Below are 25,492 nucleotides of genomic sequence, written 5' to 3' on the forward strand. Positions count from 1 at the left end.
CCTGGATTCCACGACATATTTTGAGGAGTCAACTCCCTATTCCAGTCATCAAAATGAAAAAAGAAAAGAAATAGTAAAAAATCAAAAGAATAGATCTTTGGGTGAAAACCGTAAGGCACTCTCTGATCATACAAAAGTAAAAATAAAAGACGTACCCGCAGGTGAAAACCTCTTTGAGGCGCCCAAAGGTGGAAGAGTGGACATACCCCTATCAAGTCAGGACAAATCAACATTGCTAGTGGAAATGACCGAGGAAATCAATTTGGGTACACCTGACAACCCTAAGGTCATTCATTTTGCTGCTTCTCTATCACAACAGGAAAAAATAGATTTTGTCAATTTCTTTCTTGAGAAGAAAATCAACTTTGCATGGTCCTATGCAGATATGCCTGGTCTTGATCCAGAATTAGTCCTTCATCATTTGCCATTAAAAGCGGATGCCAAACCTATCAAACAGAAGCTAAGGAAAATGCATCCCCAGGTGGCTCTTTTGGTCAAAGTGGAACTAAAAAAATTTACTAGATGTGGGCTTTATCAGACCCATTGATTATGCAGACTGGATTTCAAATTTAGTACTAGTTAGCAAAGTAACTGGGGGCATCAGAATCTGCACAGATTTTAGGATCTCAATAAAGAATGCCCTAAGGATGATTTTCCATTGCCAAACATAGATATCATAGTGGACATGACGGCGGGATATGAGATGCTTTCATTGATGGATGGTTTCTCCGGCTATAACCAAATTCGTATTGCTCCTGAAGATCAGCATAAGACAGCATTCACCTATGCTTGGGGTACCTACTGTTGGAATGTGATGCCCTTCGGTCTTAAAAATGCAGGCGCAACATATCAAAGAGCAATGACGACAATTTTTCATGATTTCATGCACACTTTGATGGAGGACTATGTTGATGACTTGTTATGCAAATCTGTCACCAGAGATAGTCATCTAGCAATCTTGGGCCTGATCTTTGACCGAATGGAGACCTACAAACTTAGGCTCAATCCAAAGAAGTGTGTCTTTGGTGTCACAGCTAGCAAGTTACTAGGGTACATTGTTTCTCACAGAGGCATTGAGGTCGACCCTGCCAAAGTCAAAACAATAATGGATATGCCTCCACCTTCGAACCTTCGGCAATTAAGAAGTCTACAAGGAAAGCTCCAGTCAATCCGCCACTTCATAGCTCAGTTGGCCGACAAATGTCATCCATTCCAGCATCTATTGCATAAAGGTGTCGCTTTCAAATGGACTGAGCAATGTCAATCAGCCTTTCAAGCTCTCAAAGAATATTTGTTGTCACCACCTATTCTAATGCCTCCGATAGACGGAAAGCCATTTTTATTGTATATTTCTGCAACTGAAACGGCATTAGGAGTTCTCTTGGCCCAACAAGATGAGAGCGGCAAAGAGCGAGCTATTTACTATATCAGCCGGACACTAGTAGGCTATGAGCTAAATTACTCAACTATTGAAAGGGCATGCTTAGTAGTGGTATTTGCAACACAGAAACTCTGACATTATATGCTAAGCCACCAAACATTGTTGGTTGCAAAAATTGATCCCTTAAAATATTTGCTTAGCCGAGCAGCTTTGACGGGTCGACTAGCAAAATGGGTCATGATTCTCATTGAATTTGACATTGAGTATATGGAGCGAAAAGTGATTAAAGGACAAGTCATAGCAGATCAACTTGCAGAGGCTCCTATTTCTGATGATCATCCCAAGTTGACCGAGTTTCCAGATGAATCAGTTTTTGCTCTCACATCTTCTAATGAATGGAAGTTATACTTTGATGGGTCCCATACCAAGTTTGGATCCGGTGTCGGCATCTTGTTTGTCACCCCTCAAGGTGATGCTATTCCAAAGTCCTACAGAATAACTTTCCACTACACCAATAACATTGCAGAGTATGAAGCACTGGTTACAGGACTCCGAGTAGCAGTCCACTAGAACATCAAGCATTTGCAAGTCTATGGAGATTCTCAATTAGTCATCCAACAAGTGAATGATGACTACGAAACAAAAGATGAAAAGCTTATTCCCTATAAGCATATGGTAGATTTCTTCAAGACCAAATTCACGGCTATCCATTTCAGTCAAGTTCCAAGAATGCAAAATAAGTCGGCAGATGCAATGGCTACGATTGCCTCCATGTTAAATATGCCAAATAATATGGACAAATGTGAATTTTTAGTTGAACAATTGCTGGTTCCTTCTTTTGACATTCCGACAGCGGATATGATGTGCGTTCTTGTCGGTCCCAACTCCCCATGGTATAACGATGTATATCAATATTTTAAATCCCAAACCTTACCACCCAACCTTTCCGCTAACCAATGCCGAGCCTTTATCTGACAGACAGCCAAATATGTCATCATCGCCGACACCCTTTACTGCCATTCCTTTGACCATACCCTCCTCAGGTGTTTGGATTCTGACGAAGCACAAACGACTTTACACGAGGTTCACGATGGTATATGTGGGGGCCATTTCAATGGTCTAAGCTTAGCCAAAAAGTTGATTCGTGCTGGGTACTATTGGCCCACTCTGGAGAAAGATGTTCATGATTATGTTAAGAAGTGCTACAAATGCCAAATTCATGGAAACTACATTCATGGACCAGCCCAAGAGCTTCATTCTGTCATATCTCCGTGGCCTTTTTCTCAATGGGGATTGGATCTTATTGGCAAGATTCACCCGACATCTGCAAATGGACACAAGTTCATCATTACAGCTACAGAGCATTTTACAAAATGGATCGAGGCTATCCCCATGACCTATATAACGGGTGTCCAAATTTCAAAATTCTTGCTGAATTATATCATATGCCGGTATGGGGTTCCCCTTTCCATAGTCACAGATAATGGTCGTCCCTTCAAGAATAAAGATGTTAAAGAGCTCTGTGAAAAGTTTCATATCCAACACCGTTTCTCCAGTCCATACTATCCACAGGGGAATGGTCAAGCCGAAGCATCCAATAAAACCATTATCAAGATCCTGAAAAAGGTTGTCAACGATGCTGGTCAAGATTGGCATGTACAGTTGAATCCAGCACTATGGGCCTATCGCACTTCTATCTGCACACCTACTGGCGCAACACCTTATTCCTTGGTGTATGGTGTGGAAGCCATCTTACCTTTGGAGGTGGAGATTCCTTCCTTGCGTGTTTCCTTGCAACATCTGATTGATGATGAGACAGACAGAGTCTCTCGGCTGCATCAGCTTGAGATGTTAGATGAGAAACGTCAGACAGCCCTGACACATTTGCAAGCATATCAAAACCGTCTCCGTTGCTCTTATAATAAGAAGGTCAAAGGGCGACACTTCGAAGTGGGAGACCTGGTTTTAAAGGCAAACCCTAAGAATGCACAGTCTACTGACATCATCAAAGGTAAATTTGAACCTAATTGGGTTGGTCCTTTCATAGTAACTGCAGCATATGGCTCAGCGGCATATCAACTTGCTACCCTAGAAGGTGAACCTCTGTCTGATCCTACAAACAGCATGCATCTTCGCAAGTACTGGGCATAATTTTCTATCAGTCCTTCTTCAAATATGATCCTGAAAAAATACAAAAAAATCAAAAAAGCAAAAAAATACAAAAAAAAAAAAAGTGAAAAAGCAAAAAAGTAAAGAAAAAAATGATTCGCCCTCTAGTGAAAACTTGGCAAACAGGCGCTTGGGGCAAGTACCTTGGTGAAAACCTGGCAAACAGGCGCCATGTGTAAAATGAGATCGTTGCTCCGTCATCTATCATGATCTCTCAACTATTCTTTTTCTCGGCCGGTTTCTCACATCTATCTTTGTCTTGACCCAATGTTCTCTCCCAGACCTGTTATTGGTCAACATCATTGTCTTGCATATCCTGGTTTCTTGTACATATGTTTTGGTCTCGGTCTATGTATGTCTTTCAGATGCGCATTGGGTGTGTTTCCCTTGTCATGATCGATCACTGGAACTTTTGCATTCAAAAATGTCCTAAAAAAAAAAATCTCATAAAAATTGAATATGATCTTGAAATAATCCAAAAAAAAATCAAATAATGTCCTGAAAAAAAAAATTGCATAACGTCTTGAAAAAATCCCTAAAAAGTCAAATAAAGTCCTGAAAAAATGAACAAATTTTTTTTCAAAACATTAAAATCCAAAAACATGCATTTTGCAGCAAAAAATAATCCCCTTTGTGCATAGACAGATTGCTGAGCATACATCCAATGACATGCAATCACATTGTGCTTTAATGGAATCATGTGTTAACAGATGAACTTTTTCAATCAAAACCAGACATTCAAACTGATCACAATTGTCATATCAATCGAATATCAACCTCAAAATCATTCATCCTTGGCACACTATCATGGGTCTTATACAGGGTGTGGTATACTCGAAACCAGACTGTGTCCTGTCTTAGACGGGGTACCACATTCCCTGAAACCAGACAGCATGATTGTCCTATTAACGCTTTCAACTTTTGACAATGAAGATCAAGGTGTTTGTTTGATTTGTTGGAATTTGTGCATCTTATCTTTTTACTGATTGATTTATCTTCGATCATGTTTCTATGTTGCTCGATGATGTCACTAAGTGATTTAGAGTGACCGGGATGGTTCATGGTCCTTTTCTTTTGATTGTGATTGTTGTTTGTCTGTGATGTGTCTGTCTTTTGCAAAAAGGGTTGCATTTCAGCTCTGGCCTTCAATGCCATGATGCTATGCATCCATTTTGCTATATTAAAATAAAGGTTCTCACCTACAAAGTGCATTACTGAAAGCAAGTTTTTTCTTCATCTCTAACTATTCTCTGTTTCATTTTCTTCTTACTAACATTTCTTCCGTCCGATCGGCTGGTTAGTTCGGTCTAGTGCTCTGATTTCCAACCATACATACTGCATCCTGCATCCATTTGGTTAGTACATTTGCATTACATTAAGCATCATATCAAGCATTTTATCCATTTCATGTTATCAATGCATCAAAACACATAAAACAAAATATGCATCCATACATGTTCCACAATGGTACATAAACAATGCATAAGTCATCCATACATGGAAAATAACACAAGTCATAACATATTGCATCCCATCATATCAATGCATATCATATCATATGTCACACTAATATCGAAGTACAAAATTGGACTGTCTGTCCTAAGTATGGCCCGCAAGCTGACTACTACAAAATGTTAAACTACATAATGTCCACTGTCTGTCTAAGGAGCACGTGCCTCTGTCACTGGGTGCTCCCTCTGTCCTCCTCATCCCTGCCATGTCTCGTGGATGACGTCCCTCCTGGTCCTGGCTGTGGTGGTCTCATAGGTCCACTCACCCCCATGCTGCTCAATGACCTCCGAGAGCATGCCCTGCTCTCTGTCCTCGATCGTGCCCGATATGACGGTGCTCTCTGCTCTGGTGGAATTTCACTCTCATATAGTGTCCTCCAATGGCGTATCTCCTCTCCGGTCTCTACCAGCATCTATCCTAGCTCCCGTACACTGGCATCTCGAATCGACCCAATATACTCAGTGACTCTCTGTTCTTCTCGCTGTGCCTACGCTATAGCTGTATCTCAAGCCGCTGTGAGTCTGGCTATCTCCGCTCTGAACTGGTCCTGTTGTCTCTCTAATGTCGCAATATGATCCTACTGGCTCACTATGGTAGCCCTGCACATCTCCATCTCCTCTGTCCTAGCTGTCTCTGGCTCTATGGGTATATCCTACCATGCCTCCTACTCGTCATCCCCATCCCCATCTCTGTCATCATCATCCTCATCTCTGTCCTTGTCATCCTCACCCTCATCCTCGTCTCCGTCCTCATCATCCCCATCCTCATCACTGTCCTCCTCCTCATCCTCCTCATCTCCCTCCTCCTCTCCTGTGAGTGGGAAGTCTTCCTGTCGCTTAGGTACTGGAATATCCGGATCTATCAATGGCACTGGCCGCCGTCATGTAAACCATCTATCATACTCATCTGTCATCCCAGCGTCCACCACATCTGATCTCCAATCCCACTATCTTTGTTGTAGCTATGAGAAGTCCGCATATGCTGTGTGTGGCTGAATCATACTCCCCCACTGACTCGTCTCTCTGTGAGATCAGGCAAAGTGTGCAGTTCTCCTAGGTACATCCTGCCTCTCTCCAAACTGTCGTCTCACTCTCTCTGGAAGGTACAACTCAATCACTCTCTGGCAGTTCACTAGTCGCCCAATAAGGTACCTCTCCTATCTACAATATGGTAACTCATCAATATCATCTGACCATCCCAGACAATCACGATATGGCCTCCATATGAACTCTCTCAGTCGGTCTAGCTCATGTCGCCAATATAATATGTATCCAAAAGGACCCTGTCTCAGTGCTCCCCCATAGCAGTACACATATGGTTGGTGTGGTACTACCTGTCTATCTGTAATCGGTCAACATATGGCTATGTGCTCAAATGCCCATACCTGTAGCAGTGTAACTCCACAACTCAAAGTTTGAACTCCCTGATATGCTATCTGATGCAACTAAAAATACAGCATAGCCAGTACACATGGTCCCCATGCATAGACCGTCCCCTCTATCGCCATCCACTCTAGCACTCTTCCCCATCCAATAGGGAATCCATGTCCTCATCTATCTCCTGCCAGTAGACATGCTATCACCACTGCTATCACCACATATCGTCGGTCATACTCCGATGCCATAGTCTCCCAGCCAATCTCCCTCTCGACAATATCTAGATCATCTGCGTCGCACTCAAACAATCTGCACAATGCGTCTCTCCCTATCACTGGTTCGTACTCTATCATCTCTCCATGAATTAGAATGTGGAGGATACGCCATACATCCTCCAGTGTCACCGTCGCCTCTCCAGTCGCCAGATGGAAGGACGAAGTCTCTGAATGCCATCACTCTGTCAATGCGGTAAGCAGTCCTGTGTTTGCCCTAATCTAGGGCATGAACGTGACATAGTATATCCCAAGTCCTGCTAAGGTATCTCTCTCTATGCTCCTAAGTCTATGTCATAGCATGAAGCAATCTGGTCGGTTCTCTCGCGTGATCAACGGATACTGTCGACTCTACATCACAATTGGGGCATATTTTTATCAGTTTTAGGGTTTTCTCCTACGGGTTGCATTTCCTCATTTTCATGCCTAATCAGGGTGTTTTTCATCTAATCTGACCTATCCTACCCTTGTCCCCTTTTTCCAGATCATTTGCATGTCATTTTGACCAAAATTAGGGTTTGCATTGCACAATTGCGCCTGTGTTAGGTAACCTGCGCCTGTGTCAGGTAACCTGTGCTTGTGTCTCCCTACACAAGCGTAGAAGACCCCACACAAGCGCAGGATTCACCCTACACAAGTGCAGGAGTCCTCTTCTGCATCCCCTGTGGGCCCCACAATGTCCCGTAAGCACTCAAAATTCATCAAATTGAAAACATGGGTTTTTGAGATCCATACCGCTGCTCCTACGTCATCCAGTCATCTGAATGTGCATACACATTCACCGAGGTGATCCGCCATTGGAATGTTCGCCATCTATCTGCAAGTGTCCTTGTCCAGAGCAACAAATCCTTCTCTTTGTCTAGTGCAAATGAGAAAATTGTCACTCTCTTGGTCTCATTTATAGATCTTTGTCAGTGCATAGATGGGCATGCACCCTCTCTATCTTATGTTGGTTGCGGTCTTTTGTGTCTTCAATTGCTTGTCCTTCATGCATCCGATCTCCGATTGTCAGTCTGTTCGATCCTATCATTTTTATCGATCAATTGGCCTCTTTTCTGCATGTTTCTGGCCAATTCCTTGAGGGGGCATGAATATGTCATTGTCATTGTCTAGGGCATTTTCATTATTGTTCTTTGAGACAACGCTTAAAATCACATTATCTCAAAGAGGGGCAAAATGTAGACACCTAAAAATGGTCAACGCTTGCGGAGTCATACTTTAACATTTGCGCATTGCCTCATTTTAGGTTTTTGCGTCGCATTAACATTTCTCCTATGATTCGTACTTGGATTTTATCATTTGCGAACGTCGAGTCATTCTTCTACATTCTTCATTTATCTCGCTCTCAAATTTGGTCTTGTCGACAACAATCTTCAATCATGATTTTAATCGATCTTATTGCATCAATGTGCATGCTCATTTGTCATTATTTTGGACATCGTCAATCCTAATTAGGGTTTTGTCCTCCTATCAATCTTGCGATTGATTTTTCATCGATCGTTGTCCTCTTATCAATCTTGTCGATTTATTATCAATCCTTCAATCTTGTCGATTAACAATCGATTTGTCATCGGTTGTTGTCATGTTCGATCTTGTCATTTTGCGATTGATTTGTCATCAATCGTGGTCATTTTCAATCCTGTAGTCTTGCAATCTATTTTGTCATCAATTCTTGTCCTCTTGTCAATTTTGTCATTTTGCGATCGATTTGTCATCGATCGTTGTTTGTCTCAATTATGTCAATTTGGATCAATTAGTCATTGTTCCTCGTCAATTGGCGCATTTTATCAATCAAATCATTTATCACATTGGTCATTTATCAATCCAAAATCAAATCGAATCGATATCAATTATCCTTTGTCAAGACCTAATTGTCATTCTCGCATTGCTAATTCATCTTTTAGGGTTTCATGATTTCATCATTTAACCTTGTGTGTCATTTCTTCCTTTAGGATTAATAAATTGTTTATTTATCCTAAGTCTTCTCATTGCAATTAAATGTTCATTTAATTGGCTAATTATTCCTCTTTGTGAATTAATTAATAAATGACAAATTATTAATTAATTTACCTAATTTCTAAATTTCTATCAATTTCTTAATTCCTAAATTCTTAATTCTCTAATTTCCTAATTTTCTAATTCCTAATTTCAAATTCCTCCTATTTCTCTCCTAAATTCATGGAAATGACATGACAATTTGTCATAGATTTGTCATAATTGACAATCAATCAATTTTGACATAGAAGTTGTCATAATTTGTCATAAATCATCAATCAACAAATTTTGCATAGAAGGTGCATAATTTGTCATAAATTTGTCATAATTGACATAATTGATTTGCAATTTCCATTTGAATTGAATCATGCTAATCTTGTCATCTCTCCAATTCTTCTATAAATTGGATGATCTTCATCAATCAAAGCTAATTGGTAATCAGACTATTGAATTTCTAGTCAATCACGCTTCGAGTACTCTTGATCAATAATCTTGTCTACTTGCTTTCAATTATGTGTGTGCACTTGAAGGTGAGATCTACAACAAAACTATTTGGAGAAGAAAGAAGAACAATGGAGCCGCATGAAGGAAGCATTTGGATTTACCTCTGGTTTGCATAATCTTTTTGAATGTTTTATCTTTATGTCTCTATTGAATGCGTTTAGGATAGATCATTGCAATTGAGCTTTTGTGATTGAGCTAATGACTAGTTTTTATTTTGTTTGTGATGATTTCCGAATTCCTAACGTACAACTATCACATCCTGTTTTTGTTTTGGGAAAACCTACCACAAAATCCATATTGATGCAATCCCAAGGCCTAGAAGGTATGGGAAGAGGCTGATACAAACCAGCATTCATGCTAGTACCCTTGGCTTTCTAACATACCATGCATTGCTCAACATATTTCCTGACATCTGCCTGCATCTTAGGCCAAAAATGGTGCCTCTGAACCAATTCCAAAGTCTTATTAAGACCAAAGTGACCACTCAAGCAACCATTGTGCTTTTCCTGTATCAGATTCTCCCTCATTGAACCTTTTGGCACACACAGCTGTCCACCCCTAAATAACAATCCATTCTACAAAGTATAGTCAGCATATTCACTATGAAAAGTATTCTGAAAATCTTGACAAACTTTGTAAATATCAGTAAAATCAGAATCATGTGGATATAAATCCTTAAAACATTCTATACCAATACTTCTAATCTGAATTTCTTGAACAGTAAGTAACCTTCTACTCAATGCATCGGCTACTTTATTGCACTGTCCTTTCTTATGCTTCAAAGTAAAGGTATATGCTTGTAAAGACTCTACCCATTTAACATGTCTCTGACTAAGCTTATCTTGTGAATTGAGAAAACTAAGTGTCTGGTTGTCAGTGTAAACCACAAATTATTTAGGAAGAAGGTAATGCCTCCATTTCCTAAGTGCCTGAACCAAAGCATACATTTCAAGATCATATGAAGAATATTTCTTCTTAGCATCATTAAGCTTTTCACTGAAAAATGCAACAGGTCTATTATCCTGACTCAAAACAGCACCAATAGCAATATTACTTGCATCACACTCTAAGGTAAACAATTTGTCAAAACTAGGTAGGATCAACACTGGTTGAGTAGCAACTTTGACTTTCAGCAATTCAAATCCCTTGTTGGCTGCTTCTATCCACTGAAATTTCACTTTCACACCACCCTTAATGGTTTCCAACATAGGTGTACATATTTCACTGAAACCTCTGATAAATTTCCTATAAAATTGAGCAAGTCCATGAAAACTCCTAACATCACTAGCATTCTTAGGGGTTGGCCAATTAACTATGGCTTCTACCTTATCTGGATCCATCTTCAAATTACCCCCTGAAACAACAAAACCCAAATAGACCAGCTCTTGCTTAAGGAAATCACATTTTTCTAGGTTGATAGTAAGTTGTTCATCATTCAATCTTTGTAAGACAATCTGCAAATGTTGGAGGTGTTCTTCCTTGGTTTGACTGAAAATTAGGATGTCATCAAGGTACACAACTACAAACCTGCCTATGAAGTCATGTAACACCTCATTCATCAATCTCATAAATGTACTGGGTGCATTTGTTAACCCAAATGGCATGACTAGCCATTCATAAAACCCCTCATTTGTCTTGAAAGCTATTTTCCATTCATCTCCCTCTTTGATGCGGATTTGATGATAACCACTTCTTAGGTCTATCTTACTGAAATATTTTGCTCCCCCTAAACAATCCATAAGATCTTCTATCCTAGGAATGGGGAATCTATACCTGATTGTGATCCTGTTTATTGTTCTTGAATCTGTACAAAGTCTCCAAGCCCCACCTTTCTTAGGTGCTAACATTGTGGGTACTGCACATGGACTAATACTTTTTCTAATCATTCCTTGGTCTAATAGCTCTTGGATTTGTCTTGCCACTTCCTGATTTTGTTTAGGTGTCATTTTGTAAGCAGCTTTGTTTGGTAAGGATGCACCTGGGATGAAATCTATCTGGTGGCTAATGGCTCTCTGAGGAGGTAGAGAGGTTGGTTGACCATCATTAACAATTGACTTAAACTGATCTAGAAGTTGTTGCACCTCATTTGGGATTTCTATCTTCTTTTCTTTCTTTTCATCAACTGGTTTAGTTACTAATGCAAAACCTATGCCATCACCTTCTTTTAGGGTATGAATGAACTCCTTTTCACCAACTAACAAAATGTTGGAAACTTTTGGTTTGCTGCCCTCACTCTCTTCATTAAGGGACTGAATTTTATAGTTGATACCATTCTTGAAAAATGAGTATGAGTTCTTTTCTCCATCATATTGTGCTTTCCTGTCAAATTGCCATGGTCTTCCTAAAAGCAAATGACAAGCATCCATAGGTAGTATATCACCCAAAATCTTATCTTGGTACTCACCTATGTTAAACTCTACCCATGTTTGTTCACTCACCAATACATTCTGCCCTTTTTCCAACCATGTGACCTTGTAGGGCTCATTGTGTTGTATTCTAGGTAGATGAAGTTTTGTAGCAGCTTCTTCTGATATGATGTTATCAGTTGATCCTGAGTCAATGATAACTTTGCACACCTTTCCTTGGATCTTACATTTGATCCTGAAAAGAGCTTTCCTTTGAGACATATCTTTCTGGGATGGCTCTTCAATGAGGGTCCTCCTGATCATGAGGTTTTCCCCTTCTTATGATGGTAGACACCTTTGATTTGGTGTGGTTTCCTCTTGCACAAAATGGACTCTCTTATCACCTCCTTGAGATGAGCTTGGCTTTTCTGGGCATCTATATGCTAGATGGCCTAGTTTCTGACAGTTGTAACACTTCATGGTGGAGAAGTATGAACCTCTTCTAGGTCCATTAGATCTACCCCTTCCTGGGTTGCCTGATCCCCTACCCCTATAGTTGGGTCTGCTCTGAGAATCCCCGCTTTGCTCAATAAGCTTAGAATCTCCCTGGGACCTATGATCTGTGTACCTTCCCCCAAAACTGCCTCTATGACTGCCTCTGTTTCCTCTGCCTCTGCCTCTACCATTATGTTCTTGTTTCTTCTTGTTTCTCTCTTCTACCTTCAATGCTAATTGATAACACTTATATAATGTGTTGGGACACCATAGGCTTAACTCTTCCTGAATATTCCATCTTAACCCATTGAGATACCTAGCTACTCTGACATTTTCATCTTCTTGTACCTTAGATCTAAGGCTTAGTTTTTGGAATTCTTCAGTGTAACTACTGACATCTAGGTCTTTCTGTTTCAAGTTTTGTCTCTTCCTATGCAACTGGATTTCATAATCTTCAGGAATGTAGGTGTCTTTGATCTTAGTTACCATTGTCTTCCAGGTGGTTATGGGTTTCTTTCCCTCTTTCACCCTTTCCTTTTGGATAAATTTCCACCAAGTTAAGGCTGCCCCTCTCATTCTGGATTTGGCTACCTTCACTTTCTATGCTTCAATAATGCCATCACATTCAAAGTGATTCTCTAGACCCTCTATCCACTCCATTAGTGCTTCTGGTTCCATCTTACCACTAAAAAGGGACACTCCATCTAGGGCCTTTCCAGTCAAAGCTTTCAAAGCTTGTAAAAAGGTTTCTTGTTCTTTATCCAAGATTGGATCTGGTTCTGGGACTTCTTCCTCTAAGGTTTCCTTCTTATCTTTAGCATTTTCTACTCTCTCACTGACTTCTTTGGTCTTGACTTCTACTTGGTTCAACTTTCTTCCAAGTTGTTGTAATCTTTCCCTAAGGAGTTTATTTTCTTCACCGTGATCCTCCATCCTCTTTGTTAACTCTGCATTGGTCACCATGTTGTCGGTGTTGTCTCCCACTGACTCACTACCAGACATATGCTAATCTCTCAACCCAAATCTGAATTGGCTCTGATACCACTATGATGAGGAGGGATGATAGAAGGTTAGTCTTCTTTTGAGGTTGGTGGGCTTTGTTCTCAATGTACTTCCCAAATCAATCCCTAGGCACAAATGGGATTCTTCTAAACCTTTCTCCTATCTCCTCCTCTCTATTCAACACTGCTTGCACCCTATTGTATTGGACATCACTCCTCCTTACCTTCCATGCTAAGGCATTCAAGTCTGAAATGAGATCCTCTTGTGTGTCACCAAAAATGAACAAGTTTGGTTGTCCAACTGGCTGAATCTCCTCTCTTCCAGGAATGGGCAACTGTTGGAGAACCATGGTTTACCTAACCTTGTTTGCACCTTTGAGGATTTCAATCATATTAATGTGTTGACTGAGCATCTAAACAGGTCTGCAAAGTGTGATGACTGTCCTTCACCTTTCAAGAATGAAAATTTCCAAGTTGGGTGCAAAGAACGTTGTTTTACTCAAGGCAACTTCTAGGTTCAAATGGTCATTTTGATCAAATGACTTAGTGAAATGCTGAGGAGCTTGTAGTAGGGTGTCTCAGGTCTTAAATTATTAGTTTTGATGATTTGAAACCATCACTTACTCCTCATTCCTTACCGATTTCATGAAATTGTCAAATTTGCTCCAAAAAGGCTACTAGAATTAGCCCTAGTTTTTAGTGAAATTTGTTCACCCTGCTCAATCTGTTATACTTCATGGAAAACCCTTGGAGATGTGGTCTATTGATGATGAAGACTCAAGTATTTTTGCTATGGCAAGTACTGTACAGACTGTTTGAGTGCTATCCCACAAAAATAGGCACTTTTCAAGGGTTTTTAAGAGTTTTGGTGAGGGTTTGCAAATTAAAGGTTTCCTCCATGATGCTAGACCCAAGTTAAATGTTCAAACCTTGCTTTAACATATGCCAAACACTTCCAAAGATTCAAAAATTATCTTAGACTACTGTCATTATATCAAACAAGTGTCATACTGCTGCCCTTACACAGAAATAACAGTCTAGATGACTGGGACAGCAACGTTTTTAAGATTTTGCATACACTTTGATCATTGATAAACCAAATAGAATGAAATTATGTCAATAAGGGATGCAAAAATGGTTTGACATCAGTTGGAACACCTTGCATAGCAAATAAGAAAGGATTTTATAACTGTTGTTCATACAGAGTCAACACTGCATTTTTGACAGCAATAAGGTTAATGCAACTTCCTTTCTTTGTTTTGTTTGCTTCTTTACCCTGTCCCTGGCCTGCAAAAGGTGTTAATGGAAAGGAAAAAACAAATACATATAATCTCTTCAAAGATCTTTTAATTTGTACACTTGAAAGATGCCACAAGGCATGGCAGCATTATGAGACTATGACAGAAAATACACCTTTCTAGGATCCTTATTTAGGTCCTTTACAACCAAAATGTGTATCTTGCCTTCTTAACATTGAAGACATTTAAAAATAAATTCCATGATGCATAAACAAAGGAATCCATCATTCCATGTTGTCCTTGAGGGAGGTTGGCACTGAGGTTTTAACAGTGAAACAGTGACACACTATCTTTCAGTCTGTTTACACCTTTTCTTCTTGCATCCAACCAAGTCATGAGAGAGACAAGGATGGTAAAGTGCAATAATAACTCTTGCCAACTTAATTCTACTTCAAAATTTCAAAGTACAGTGCTATGAACAACAAAGTACCATTCAAACAAATCTAAGAATACCCAAGCCAAGTTGCTCACTCCACATACTTGCCATGGGTTTACAAACACCTATGCATTGTTAGAAAAGGAAAATGGATGTATGGTACAGTATGTACAGATCCAAAAAATTCCCTCAAAGCCATGGATGAAGAGACTTTGAAGAAATTAGTTGGACCATGAATGGTCTTCCATTGGAACCACAAAACAATGCCTTTCTCAAGAGCACTTCAAACAAAACTTGTTCCAAACCCCAAGAAAAGATCAGAGATCACTACTAAAACATAAAAGGAGATCACACTAATCAAAAATAGGTTTAGTACAGACTCATGGAGCCATGGTACGGACTGTACTCTAAAAAGTGCAGAAAACTAGTTAAAAACTCATAGAAAACAAGAGCAAAACAAGTATTTTTCTTGATTTTCCAAAATGAACAACCCATAAAATGATTGGAACATGGTTTTTATACATGTGCAAACTTATTGAAGCCCTTGTATGGACAGGTATAGGCTGGAACTAACCAAAACCACCAAAAACCACTTTTTTGACAACTTTTGACAACTTTTTGACAACTTTTTGTTGCTCAAAAATTGCATTTTGACTTCCGGTGACTTGGCACTCAAACCAATGACTCAACATCATTTAGAAACACTAAATAAAAATTCTCCAATGCCTTTCAAGGCTTTACAACATCAAAAATTCAAAAATGCTCATTTGGACCCAAAATTGACAATTTTTAGCCTACCGAGCAAAAAACCAAAAAAATCTTGGAAACTCACAAAATGAGTTCCAAACCTTATTACACCACAAAACAAACCTATTAAACCTACTAGAAGCATAAAAATAAACACACATGCCTAATTTGCAATAAAATGTTATACCTGCTAGGATTTGAGCATTCAGGTGCTCAGGTGCTCCTGCACCATCTATTGATCTTAGCTCCTGAATAGCAGCAACCCTTAATGCATAGACCGACAATAGGGATCTCAGGACTTTGCTTACCATAGTGGAGTCTTCTATTTTACCACCTGCACTCTTAATTTCTTCAACAACTATTTTGATTCTTATTCCATACTACTGAATGGTCTCATCTTCAACCATCCGCATATCTTCAAACTTCCCTCTCGGGCTTTCTTCCTTAGCTTATTTTACATGTTCATCACCACCATAGATATTTTCAAGAGCAGCCCATACCTCTTTGGGATTTACCTTGTCCTGAACATCAATAAACTCAATGGCAGATAGACTACTAATAAGGGCTTCCATGACTTGCCCATTTTCTTGTATTTCTCTCTTTTGGTCATCGATGAGAGTACCGGTAGGGACAACATAGATGTTCTCAACATAACTCCAGTGTTGAGCACTCATGCTTCTGATGAATATCTTCATCCTGTCTTTCCATATACTAAAATTTTTCCTGTTAAACTTTGGACCTTCCCTCTTCATCATTTGACTGGGATCTTTACCTCAAGTAGTTAAGCTTATAACACAGAGGACCTAGAGGATGCTCTGATACCAATTGATAACTCAATGATGAACGAAGAGTACCAAACTGGTACTGAGAGGGGGGGTGAATCAGTACAGACAAAATACAGACCTAAACCAGTTCAGTAGCAATTACTCTGAATGACTGGCAAACAGAGACACCGGTTTGAAACAGAGTGCAATCGGTAAAACTCAGAACAACTAAAACAATCATAAACCGGTTACTCATTGAGTTTTCCACTCAACTCAAAACTACACTACCATTTCACCCTTATGCATAAATAGGTAATCTATCATCATATCTTCACAATAGCTAGTTCAACATGTTTTATTGACAGGCATAAAACACAGAACCATCATATGCTTAATAGGCAATAACAAAGCATCACAAGATAAAAGCATCACATATGACACACATATTTTTCACATGGAAACCCAACTGGGAAAAACCACGATGGGGATGAATACCCACAAGCTTGTTGTTGAACTCTTTGGAAGTCTGCTCTATTAGAAGCCTTGTCCAATTAAAGACATTACAAAAGGTTCTGCTAGGAACCGATCCTGTTAGAGATCACCCGGTTAAGGGATGGCTACAATACCCGGTTAAGGGTTAAACCCTGTTAAGGGTACCTTGTTAGAGGATTTCAAGAACTCAATACCTAAAGGATTTCCAGAGCTCTCTAGCTTTCTAGATCTCAATAACTTTGAGTTACCCTGTTAAGGGATTTATAGCAAGTCGGTTAAGGCTACCTTGTTAGGGGATTTTCCAACTGTTGAGGTGGCTAGAGATCAATAGGTATTACAATGATTTGGTAATAGCACTCAATGCCAATGCAGATCCTCTTAAGCTCCTCTTCACCTTCTGCACTTACACTCTATAGGTATCACTTCTCTCCTCTGGTTTGGCAAGGATCTCATATCCCTTCTCTTGGATACTCACACATAGCTTTTGCCAACAACCTCTGAAAGAATTACAACATCGACCTTATAGGACAACAGATAGGTCGGTTGCATAAACCCTAAACCCTAGACCTGTCAGGTTAAGGAATTCAAACAGTTCAATCCTAACCATTGATCATACTGTATTAAATGCAGTAGATCTTGAATAAATCTCAAGACATTCTCCATCATTCATTATCCACCGATTTCATGGCGGCTGATAATCCATCACACGTTTTCACCATTTACAAACTTTGCACATTCCCGAGGTAGATAGGGATAGTCTTCTTCATGCAAGATCCTTCATGCACACAAGGCTGATGTGGCAACACAATCTATTCTTTGTTATACTGCTTACTCATCATACAAAGATCATCGGTTGAGCTATACAGGCTTGAAGCACTTCAACCGGAAACCCTGAAGTTGAGACTACCAACCGGTAGTCATACAATGCTTCCATGTGCCGGTTCCCATAGCCATATGCCAGTTCAACTTGAAGAAGAATACCGCTTCACTTTGGCACAAATGTCGGTTCATAGTGTTATACTGGCTCTCACATATGCTGGTTCATACCTCTTCAACATATTGAAATCAATGACAACATACAATGTCATTATGTCCACATACCGGTTCACATAATGCGAACAAACGCTTGTCACTGTCATTCCTACCCTTACCGGTTGCATTCTATTTCAGACCGGTGTTACTGTTTGCCAGACATTTGCAGTGTTTGTAGTCAAACCGGCTCAAGAGAAAATATCGTGACTGTACTGATATCATTGAGTTATCAATTGGTATCAGAGTGTCCTCCAGGTCCTCTGTGTTGTAAGCTTAACCACTTGAGGGAAAGATCCTATTGTAATGATGAAGAGAGAAGGTCCAAAGTTCAATAGAGATAACTTCAAAATTTGGAAGGACAAAATGAAGATTTACAGCAGAAGCATGGGTGCTCAACACTGGAGCTATGTTGAGAATGTTTTTGTTATTCCTACCGACACTCTCACCAATGATCAAAAGAGAGAAATATAGGAGAATGGGCAAGTCATGGAGGCCCTAATCAGCAACTTATCTGACATTGAGTTTATTGATGTCTAGGATAAAGATAATCCCAAAGAAGTATGGGACACTCTTGAGAATATCTATGGCGGTGATGAGCATGTAAAACAAGCTAAGGAAGAAAGCCTTAGAGGGAAGTTTGAAGACATGCAAATGGTTGAAGGTGAAACCATTCAACAGTATGGAATAAGGATCAAAACTATTGTTGGAGATATCAAGAGCACAGGTGGTAAAATGGAAGATTCCACTGTGGTAAGCAAAGTTCTAAGATCCTAATTATTGGTCTATGCAATAAGGGTTGCTGCTAGTCAAGAGTTGAGATCAATAGACAAGACTAAGGTATCCCTAGACTCCATCATTGCAAAGTTGATAGCCCATGAGCTAAATAGTTTTGATTGTAGTGTACAAAAGACTGAATAAGCTTTTAGAGCCTCTGCTGTACCATCCAGAAAAGGAAAAGAAGCAAGCACCAGTGGCGAACCAAGATAGAGTAGAGAATTGGATGATGAGGAGATCCTGACTAAATTCGAAACTCTTCTTGCCAGGAAACTTCCTAAAGGAATCGGTAAATACAGAGGTAAGCTCCCTTTGAAATGCTTTTCTTGTAATTGGATAGGACATATTGCTATAAACTTTCCTAATGGTGACAACAAGGACAAACCAGAGAGGTTCAAGAAATTCAAAGGAGGAAACCAGAGAAACCATTTTGTTGCAGTTGATGAAGGTGTCATAGATGAGGAATCAGAAGATGAAGAGAATGAAGATATTGTGTTTGTTGTAGTAAAGGAAGATGTGTTAGACAAGAAGGCTCTTGTCTCCTGCTTTGATAATTTCAATGAGTGGATTATTGATAGTGGCTGTTCTCACCATATGACTGGTGACCAGAGAAAGTTTCTATCCTTGGAAGAATATGATGGTGGTGTGGTTTGTTTTGGTAATGATGCACCATGTATGGTTAAAGGAAGAGGGTCCATCTCTCTGAATGCAAAGAGCAATGCTGACAATGTGTATTGGGTGGAAGGTCTCAGACACAATCTATTGAGTGTTGCCCAGCTGAATGACAGTGGACTCACTCTGGAATTCAAAAATGGAGCGTGCAAAATCAAAGGAAAGAATGGTGAATTGATGGCCACCGGTATGCAAACCAAAGGTAACCTATTTCAACTAAATGCAAATATAAGTACATGTCTTATGGCTAAATTTGATGATAGCTAGATATGGCATAGGAGACTCTACCATGTAAACTTTGATAACATTGTGAAGGCCAGTAAGACCAAGGCAGATAGAGGATTGTTGGTATTGAGCAAACCGGAAAATCCTTTGTGCAAAGAATGTCAATTGGGGAAAATGTCTTCCTCAACTTTCAAAGGTAAATCTTTCACAGCAGACAATTTACTTGATCTTGTGCATACTGATTTGTGTGGTCCTATGAAAACTAGGAGTGTGCAAGGAGATAGGTATTTTATGATTCTTACAGATGATTGCTCAAGAATGATGTGGGTCACATTCTTGAAGGACAAGTTTGAAGTCTTTGGAAAGTTTAAATCTTTCAGAGCATTGGTAGAAAAAGAAAGTGGTAGAAGAATCAAATGCCTTAGAACTGATCAAGGAGGGGAATTCACTTCCAATGAATTCAACAAATATTGTGAAGAGAATGGTATCAAGAGGCAACTGTATGCCCCCCGGACTCCACAGTAGAATGGCTTAGCAAAGAGGAACAACTGGACTGTGGTTGAAGTAGCTAGAACTATGTTGATCCAAGGAAAAGTTGCTCACACCTTTTGGAGAGAAGCAGTGAGCACTGCAGTATACACAATGAACTGGGTACTCATCAAGAAAGGAAAGGATAAGACTCCTTATGAGTATTGGACTGGTAAGACACCAGTGGTAGGCTACTTTAGAATGTTTGGTAGTTGATGTTATATCAAGAGAAGTAAACATCAGAGCAAGTTCGATGCAAAATGTGATGAAGGAATATTCGTAGGATATTCCACCAAGAGCAAAGCTCTCAAATGTTTCAACAATAGGACTCAGAGAATTGTTGAAAGCATCAATGTTAGAGTTGATGAAAATCCTGGAAAACCTGAGGAAACCGGCAGTAAGAAAGTAAGAGATGAACCGGTAGTAACCTTCTGGGAACTAGTTGCTAATCAACCAAGTACCAGTAATAGTGTTCCTACACCGGTAGATGCTGATGCCGATGAAGATGAGAATGAAGAAGAAAAGCAGGAGGAATCAGTCAAGAGCATTCCTCAATATGTCAAACTGAATCATGATCCAAAGCAGATCATAGGAGATAAGGATGCAAGAATCCTTACAAGAAGAAAGGTCAGAGAAAATTCTTGTATGATCTATGAATTTGAACCTAAATCATTCAAAGAGGCACACAAAGATGAAGACTGGATCAAGGCAATGGAGGAGGAACTTGACCAGATAGAGAAGAATGGTACATGGTCTTTGGTACCCAGACCAGAGCATAAAAATGTCATTGGAACCAAATGGGTTCTTAGAAACAAGCTGAATGAGGATGGCACAGTGGTAAGGAACAAAGCCAGACTAGTATGTAAAGGATATGCTCAAGAAGGAGAAGACTATGGAGAAACCTTTTCTCCAGTAGCAATATTGGAAGGAGTTCGTATGCTTCTTGCATATGTAGCTTTTAAAGGATTCAAGGTATACCAAATGGATGTAAAATCTGCATTCCTAAATGGAATACTCGAAGAGGAGGTGTATATAGAGCAACCAGATGGGTTTGCCCCATCAAAAGACAGTGACATGGTGTGTAGGTTACATAAAGCCTTATATAGACTGAAGCAGGCACCTAGAGCATGGTATGAACGTTTGCACTCCCATCTTGTGAAGATCAGATTTGAAAGAACAAGTGAAGATAGAAATATCTACTTGAAATCAGAAGGAAATCATATTCTGATCTGTGAAGTATTTGTTGATGACATCATCTTTGGAGGAGATGGCAAGATGAGTCATGAATTTGCTGATGAGATGAAAAAGGAGTTTGAAATCTCACTCATAGGGGAGATTAAGTTCTTCATTAGACTACAGATTCAACAAATGAAAGATGGAATCTTTATTACTCAGTCCAAGTATGTCAAAGAGGTGTTGAAGACCTTTGGCATGGAAGATAGTAAACCGGTTGGTACACCAATGGTGATTGGTTGTAAGCTATCAAAAGAAGATGACTCAGTGGTGGTAAATGAGAAGGATTACCGATCAATGATTGGTAAGTTGCATTATGTAGTGCATAGCAGACTGAACATTACACATGCAGTGGGTATTATTGCTCGGTTTCAGCAAAGCCCTAGAGAATCCCACTTGGTAGTGTAGACACCCAAAATTGTCCAGTCTAATTAAATAAATATTTTATTTATTTAATTATCTTTAGCCTAATTCTTCTATTAATTAAATAAATCTTTATTTATTTAATTAATTCATTTATCCTCTTCTAGCCTTATTTCTTATTTAAATAAATACATTTATTTATTTAAATTATCCTTTTCCTAAATTAAATAAATATCTTATTTATTTAATTTGATCCCACTTCTTCTATTAATTAAATAAATCTTTATTTATTTAATTAATTCATTAACCTTTTCTACCCATGACACATGTCATTCATCTCTTAATTCATACACTACCTACCCCTTTCATTATTTTATTATTTCTTTTACCTACCCTCTAATCATAGCCGACCTTTTACACCTCTCAATCTTATCCCTCCATTTCATATAGTGTCTTCTATATAAGAGGATACTTCCTTCATTATCAATCCTAATCAATCATTCTACTCAACTATGCATTCAACCCCCGTTGACTACTTGACTACACTACGCTTTTGAACATAGGCGATCCTACTTGCAACCACATTTCGTTCTTTGTTGAGCTCTTGTGCACATAAAATCTGAGAGAAAATATATCAAGCAAGATCAATGGAGATAGGAAGAATGGAGATCCAAACCCTATTGGACATGTGATGGTATAATCTTTGTGATTTCATTTGATTTGCATTGTCTTAGGTAATCTTCATATGTTATGGTGGATCTTGTTGTTGTTAGGCTAGGGTTTTGTGGTTGAATTCATTTAGCCTTTCAATATCGTTATTATTGTTATCCATTTTCACCATATACATTTTGGCACACCCGGTGGGACATGTATTTTTGTTAGATTTGTGTTTTTTTGCAGATTTTTCTAACCCTATATTGTTGTTTTGTAAAACAATTTGGAGAATAATCTTGTGCAGCTAGGGTTTTGGACACAAAATCAAGATCTTGGAGAGATTTGATGATCTCTCACAAACGGCTTGGAAATTTTGCACCAAATTTTTTTTGCAAGTTGAAGAAAGTATTAGGAGCTCTCAATCCAAAATTCAAAATTTTTGGAGCATATTTTCATTTTCTATGAATTGTTTATGACTTTTCATAAAAAATTAATTTTGAGAGCAAATGAGAGAATTTTTTGGATTTTCTTACATTTTTGGAAATATCTCATAATTATACATAGGATCTGTTGTTTGTGATTTTAATTTTGATGCAAAATATTTCCCTAAAAATCGGATCTTTAAAAATTAGGGTTTTTCCTTATTTTGATCAGATCTCACAAATGAATTCTATATTTGGCATCAAATTATTTGTGTAGGTCAGGAAAAGTATCAGACAAATTCAGTAAAAATTTCAGATTTTTTGGATCGATTTTGCATTTTATATGAATTTTTTATGAGTTTTCATACAAAATTAAATTTTGAGAGCAAATTAGCGAATTTTTTGGATTTTCTTACATTTTTGGAAATATATTAGAATTATACATAGGATCTATTATTTTTTATTTTAAATTTGTTGCAAAATCATTCCTTAAAAATCAAATCTTTGAAAATTAGGGTTTTGCATTATTTTACTCATATCTCACAAACTGCTTGGATTTGTTGCAGAAATTATTTTATGCAGGTTTGGAAGACCATCAGGACTCTCCACTAAAAATTTCAGATTTTTTGGATTGATTTTTCATTTTATATGAATTTTTTTATGATTTTTCATAAAAAATTAATTTTTGGAGCAAATTAGCAAATTTTTTGGATTTTCTTACATTTCTGGAAATCTCTTGAAATTTTATAGGTGGTCTTTTTTTATGATGAATCAAATCTTTGAATTGGTCAACAAAATGCATTGTTGAAGGCCCGTATTTCACAAAGTCTTTTGGATCTAAAATTTACCTAACTGGTGTGCTTGGAGGAAGGGGTGATTATTTCAAACAATCCAAACCACTAATAAATCTTTGTTGCAGGTCCTTGGCAAGGGTTTTTGGATTTTTATTGTGTGCCTTGTTTTCATAGACTAGCAAACACTTCAATTGGTGTACTAAAATTGAATCATTATCTTTTGTGTCTTGAGCAATAGGCTCTTTTTGTTTAATCTTTAGAGAGCCTGTCTTCCCATGTGGTCATTAGGACTACTAGTGAGAAGAGAATGACCTAAGTGGTAGCAAGGAAAACTCACCTCTTCTGAACCACTATAAACAACTGTATTCACGGTGAAAACTATGGATAACGTGTGCTGATTAGTTCATACCGACACTATGTCTCCCCATAAACCTGTTTGATCAAATTTATTTGATCAGTTGTATGACATAACCCCTACCGGCTGGGAGCCTTCTATATTTACAGAGCTGAAAGTGCCGCATATATGGCCACACGAGCAGATGCCATTACTAGCACCTTTTTTTTTTAGAAGCCAAAATCCTTCTAGTTGTTGAGGCAGGAGGTCGGACCTCTGGTAGCGGCCCACACACATACGGTTCTTAGTAGAGATACAAAGTTCACCATGGGGAGTTTTCATGGGGATTGATGCTTGGCTAACCCAAGAAGTGAGTGCCAAGGGTGGAGCCAGTGAGGTCAAGCATCTAAGTATCCGCTTTGAATAGCGTAGCCTCGGGGGTAAAACCTCATGTGGGATCAACAACTATTGTCTTGGCCAGCCATAAGAATTGTGCTTGACTTATTTTAAACATTCAAAACATTCAAGACCAAACAACAAAACATTGTGTCTTTTGTGTCTTCAAGTGTATGCAAAACATTTTTACATCAAACAACACACTTTTCTTGGAGTCATTTTGAGTCTAAACAATTGCAAACATTGAGTCCTCATCAACATTGTGTCCTCTTGTCATGAAAAATAGTCAAACATTTAGATTTGGTCACAACCAACAACTTCACAAATTGGAAAAATTTTATAGTCCAGCAAACAAGAGCAATCAGTTTCGGAATTCTTGAGCTTCCTAGGTTGTTTCTCCAGGTTTTCATCTAGCATTCAACTTGTCTTTGGGTCTCACAAAGTCCATCATTGCTTTACATCTTGCATTAAATTTACATTTATCTAAACTTGAGTCAAAAGGTCACTTGCTTGTCCTCATCATACTTTGTCAACACACTACATACAACAACATTTTGCTAAATGGTCCCTCATCAAGGTCTATCACCTTTGGGTCTCATTTGGTCTTACTTAGAGTCAAGGTCAACTTACCTCATCAAGAGAAACTATCCTCTCTTTGGAAGTCACACCTACTCTACTACATACATACTTGGTCTTACACTTTGGACATTGCAAGTACACCTCAGATTCATTTACATTCCATCCAACTCTTGGTCTTCCATACTTTTTTCATTTTCATCTAGTCTCACACATCTCGGTCAATACCTAGTTCATGGTTGAAACCCATCTTCAAAAATCTAGGAGAGAAACTAAAGAGGCTCAAGAGTCCGCAAACATGAGTTCCTATGAGTATGACAATGATATCTTTTTCAATTCTGATCATACTACATTACCTGACATGGATGCCTATAGAAACATTCCAAATGTTGATAACATGGACACTACAAACAACAATGATACACACAATGACAATATGGACAACTTTTCTATACATTCAGTAGAAGTGGAAGACACCATTATGAATCCTCATTTTAATCGATTGGTTGAGGAAATAACGAGGAGGGATAGACAATACTTCCTACAAGTGATGGCACAAAGTGGAGCCAAGATACCTCATGATTTTGACATGTCTCAAATAATGGAAAATCAACCTTTGCAACAACCTCACTCCAACATGGATCAAAGGAGGCCTAATAGTGGAGGCAATAGAAGACCACATCTTGTGCCTGAATCACCATCATCTTTGTTTTAAAAACCAAAGGTCCCACATACACATGGTCAAGCATATGATACTCACCT

The sequence above is a fragment of the Cryptomeria japonica genome, chromosome 5, assembly GCF_030272615.1.
Source record: "Cryptomeria japonica chromosome 5, Sugi_1.0, whole genome shotgun sequence".
NCBI lineage: Eukaryota > Viridiplantae > Streptophyta > Pinopsida > Cupressales > Cupressaceae > Cryptomeria > Cryptomeria japonica.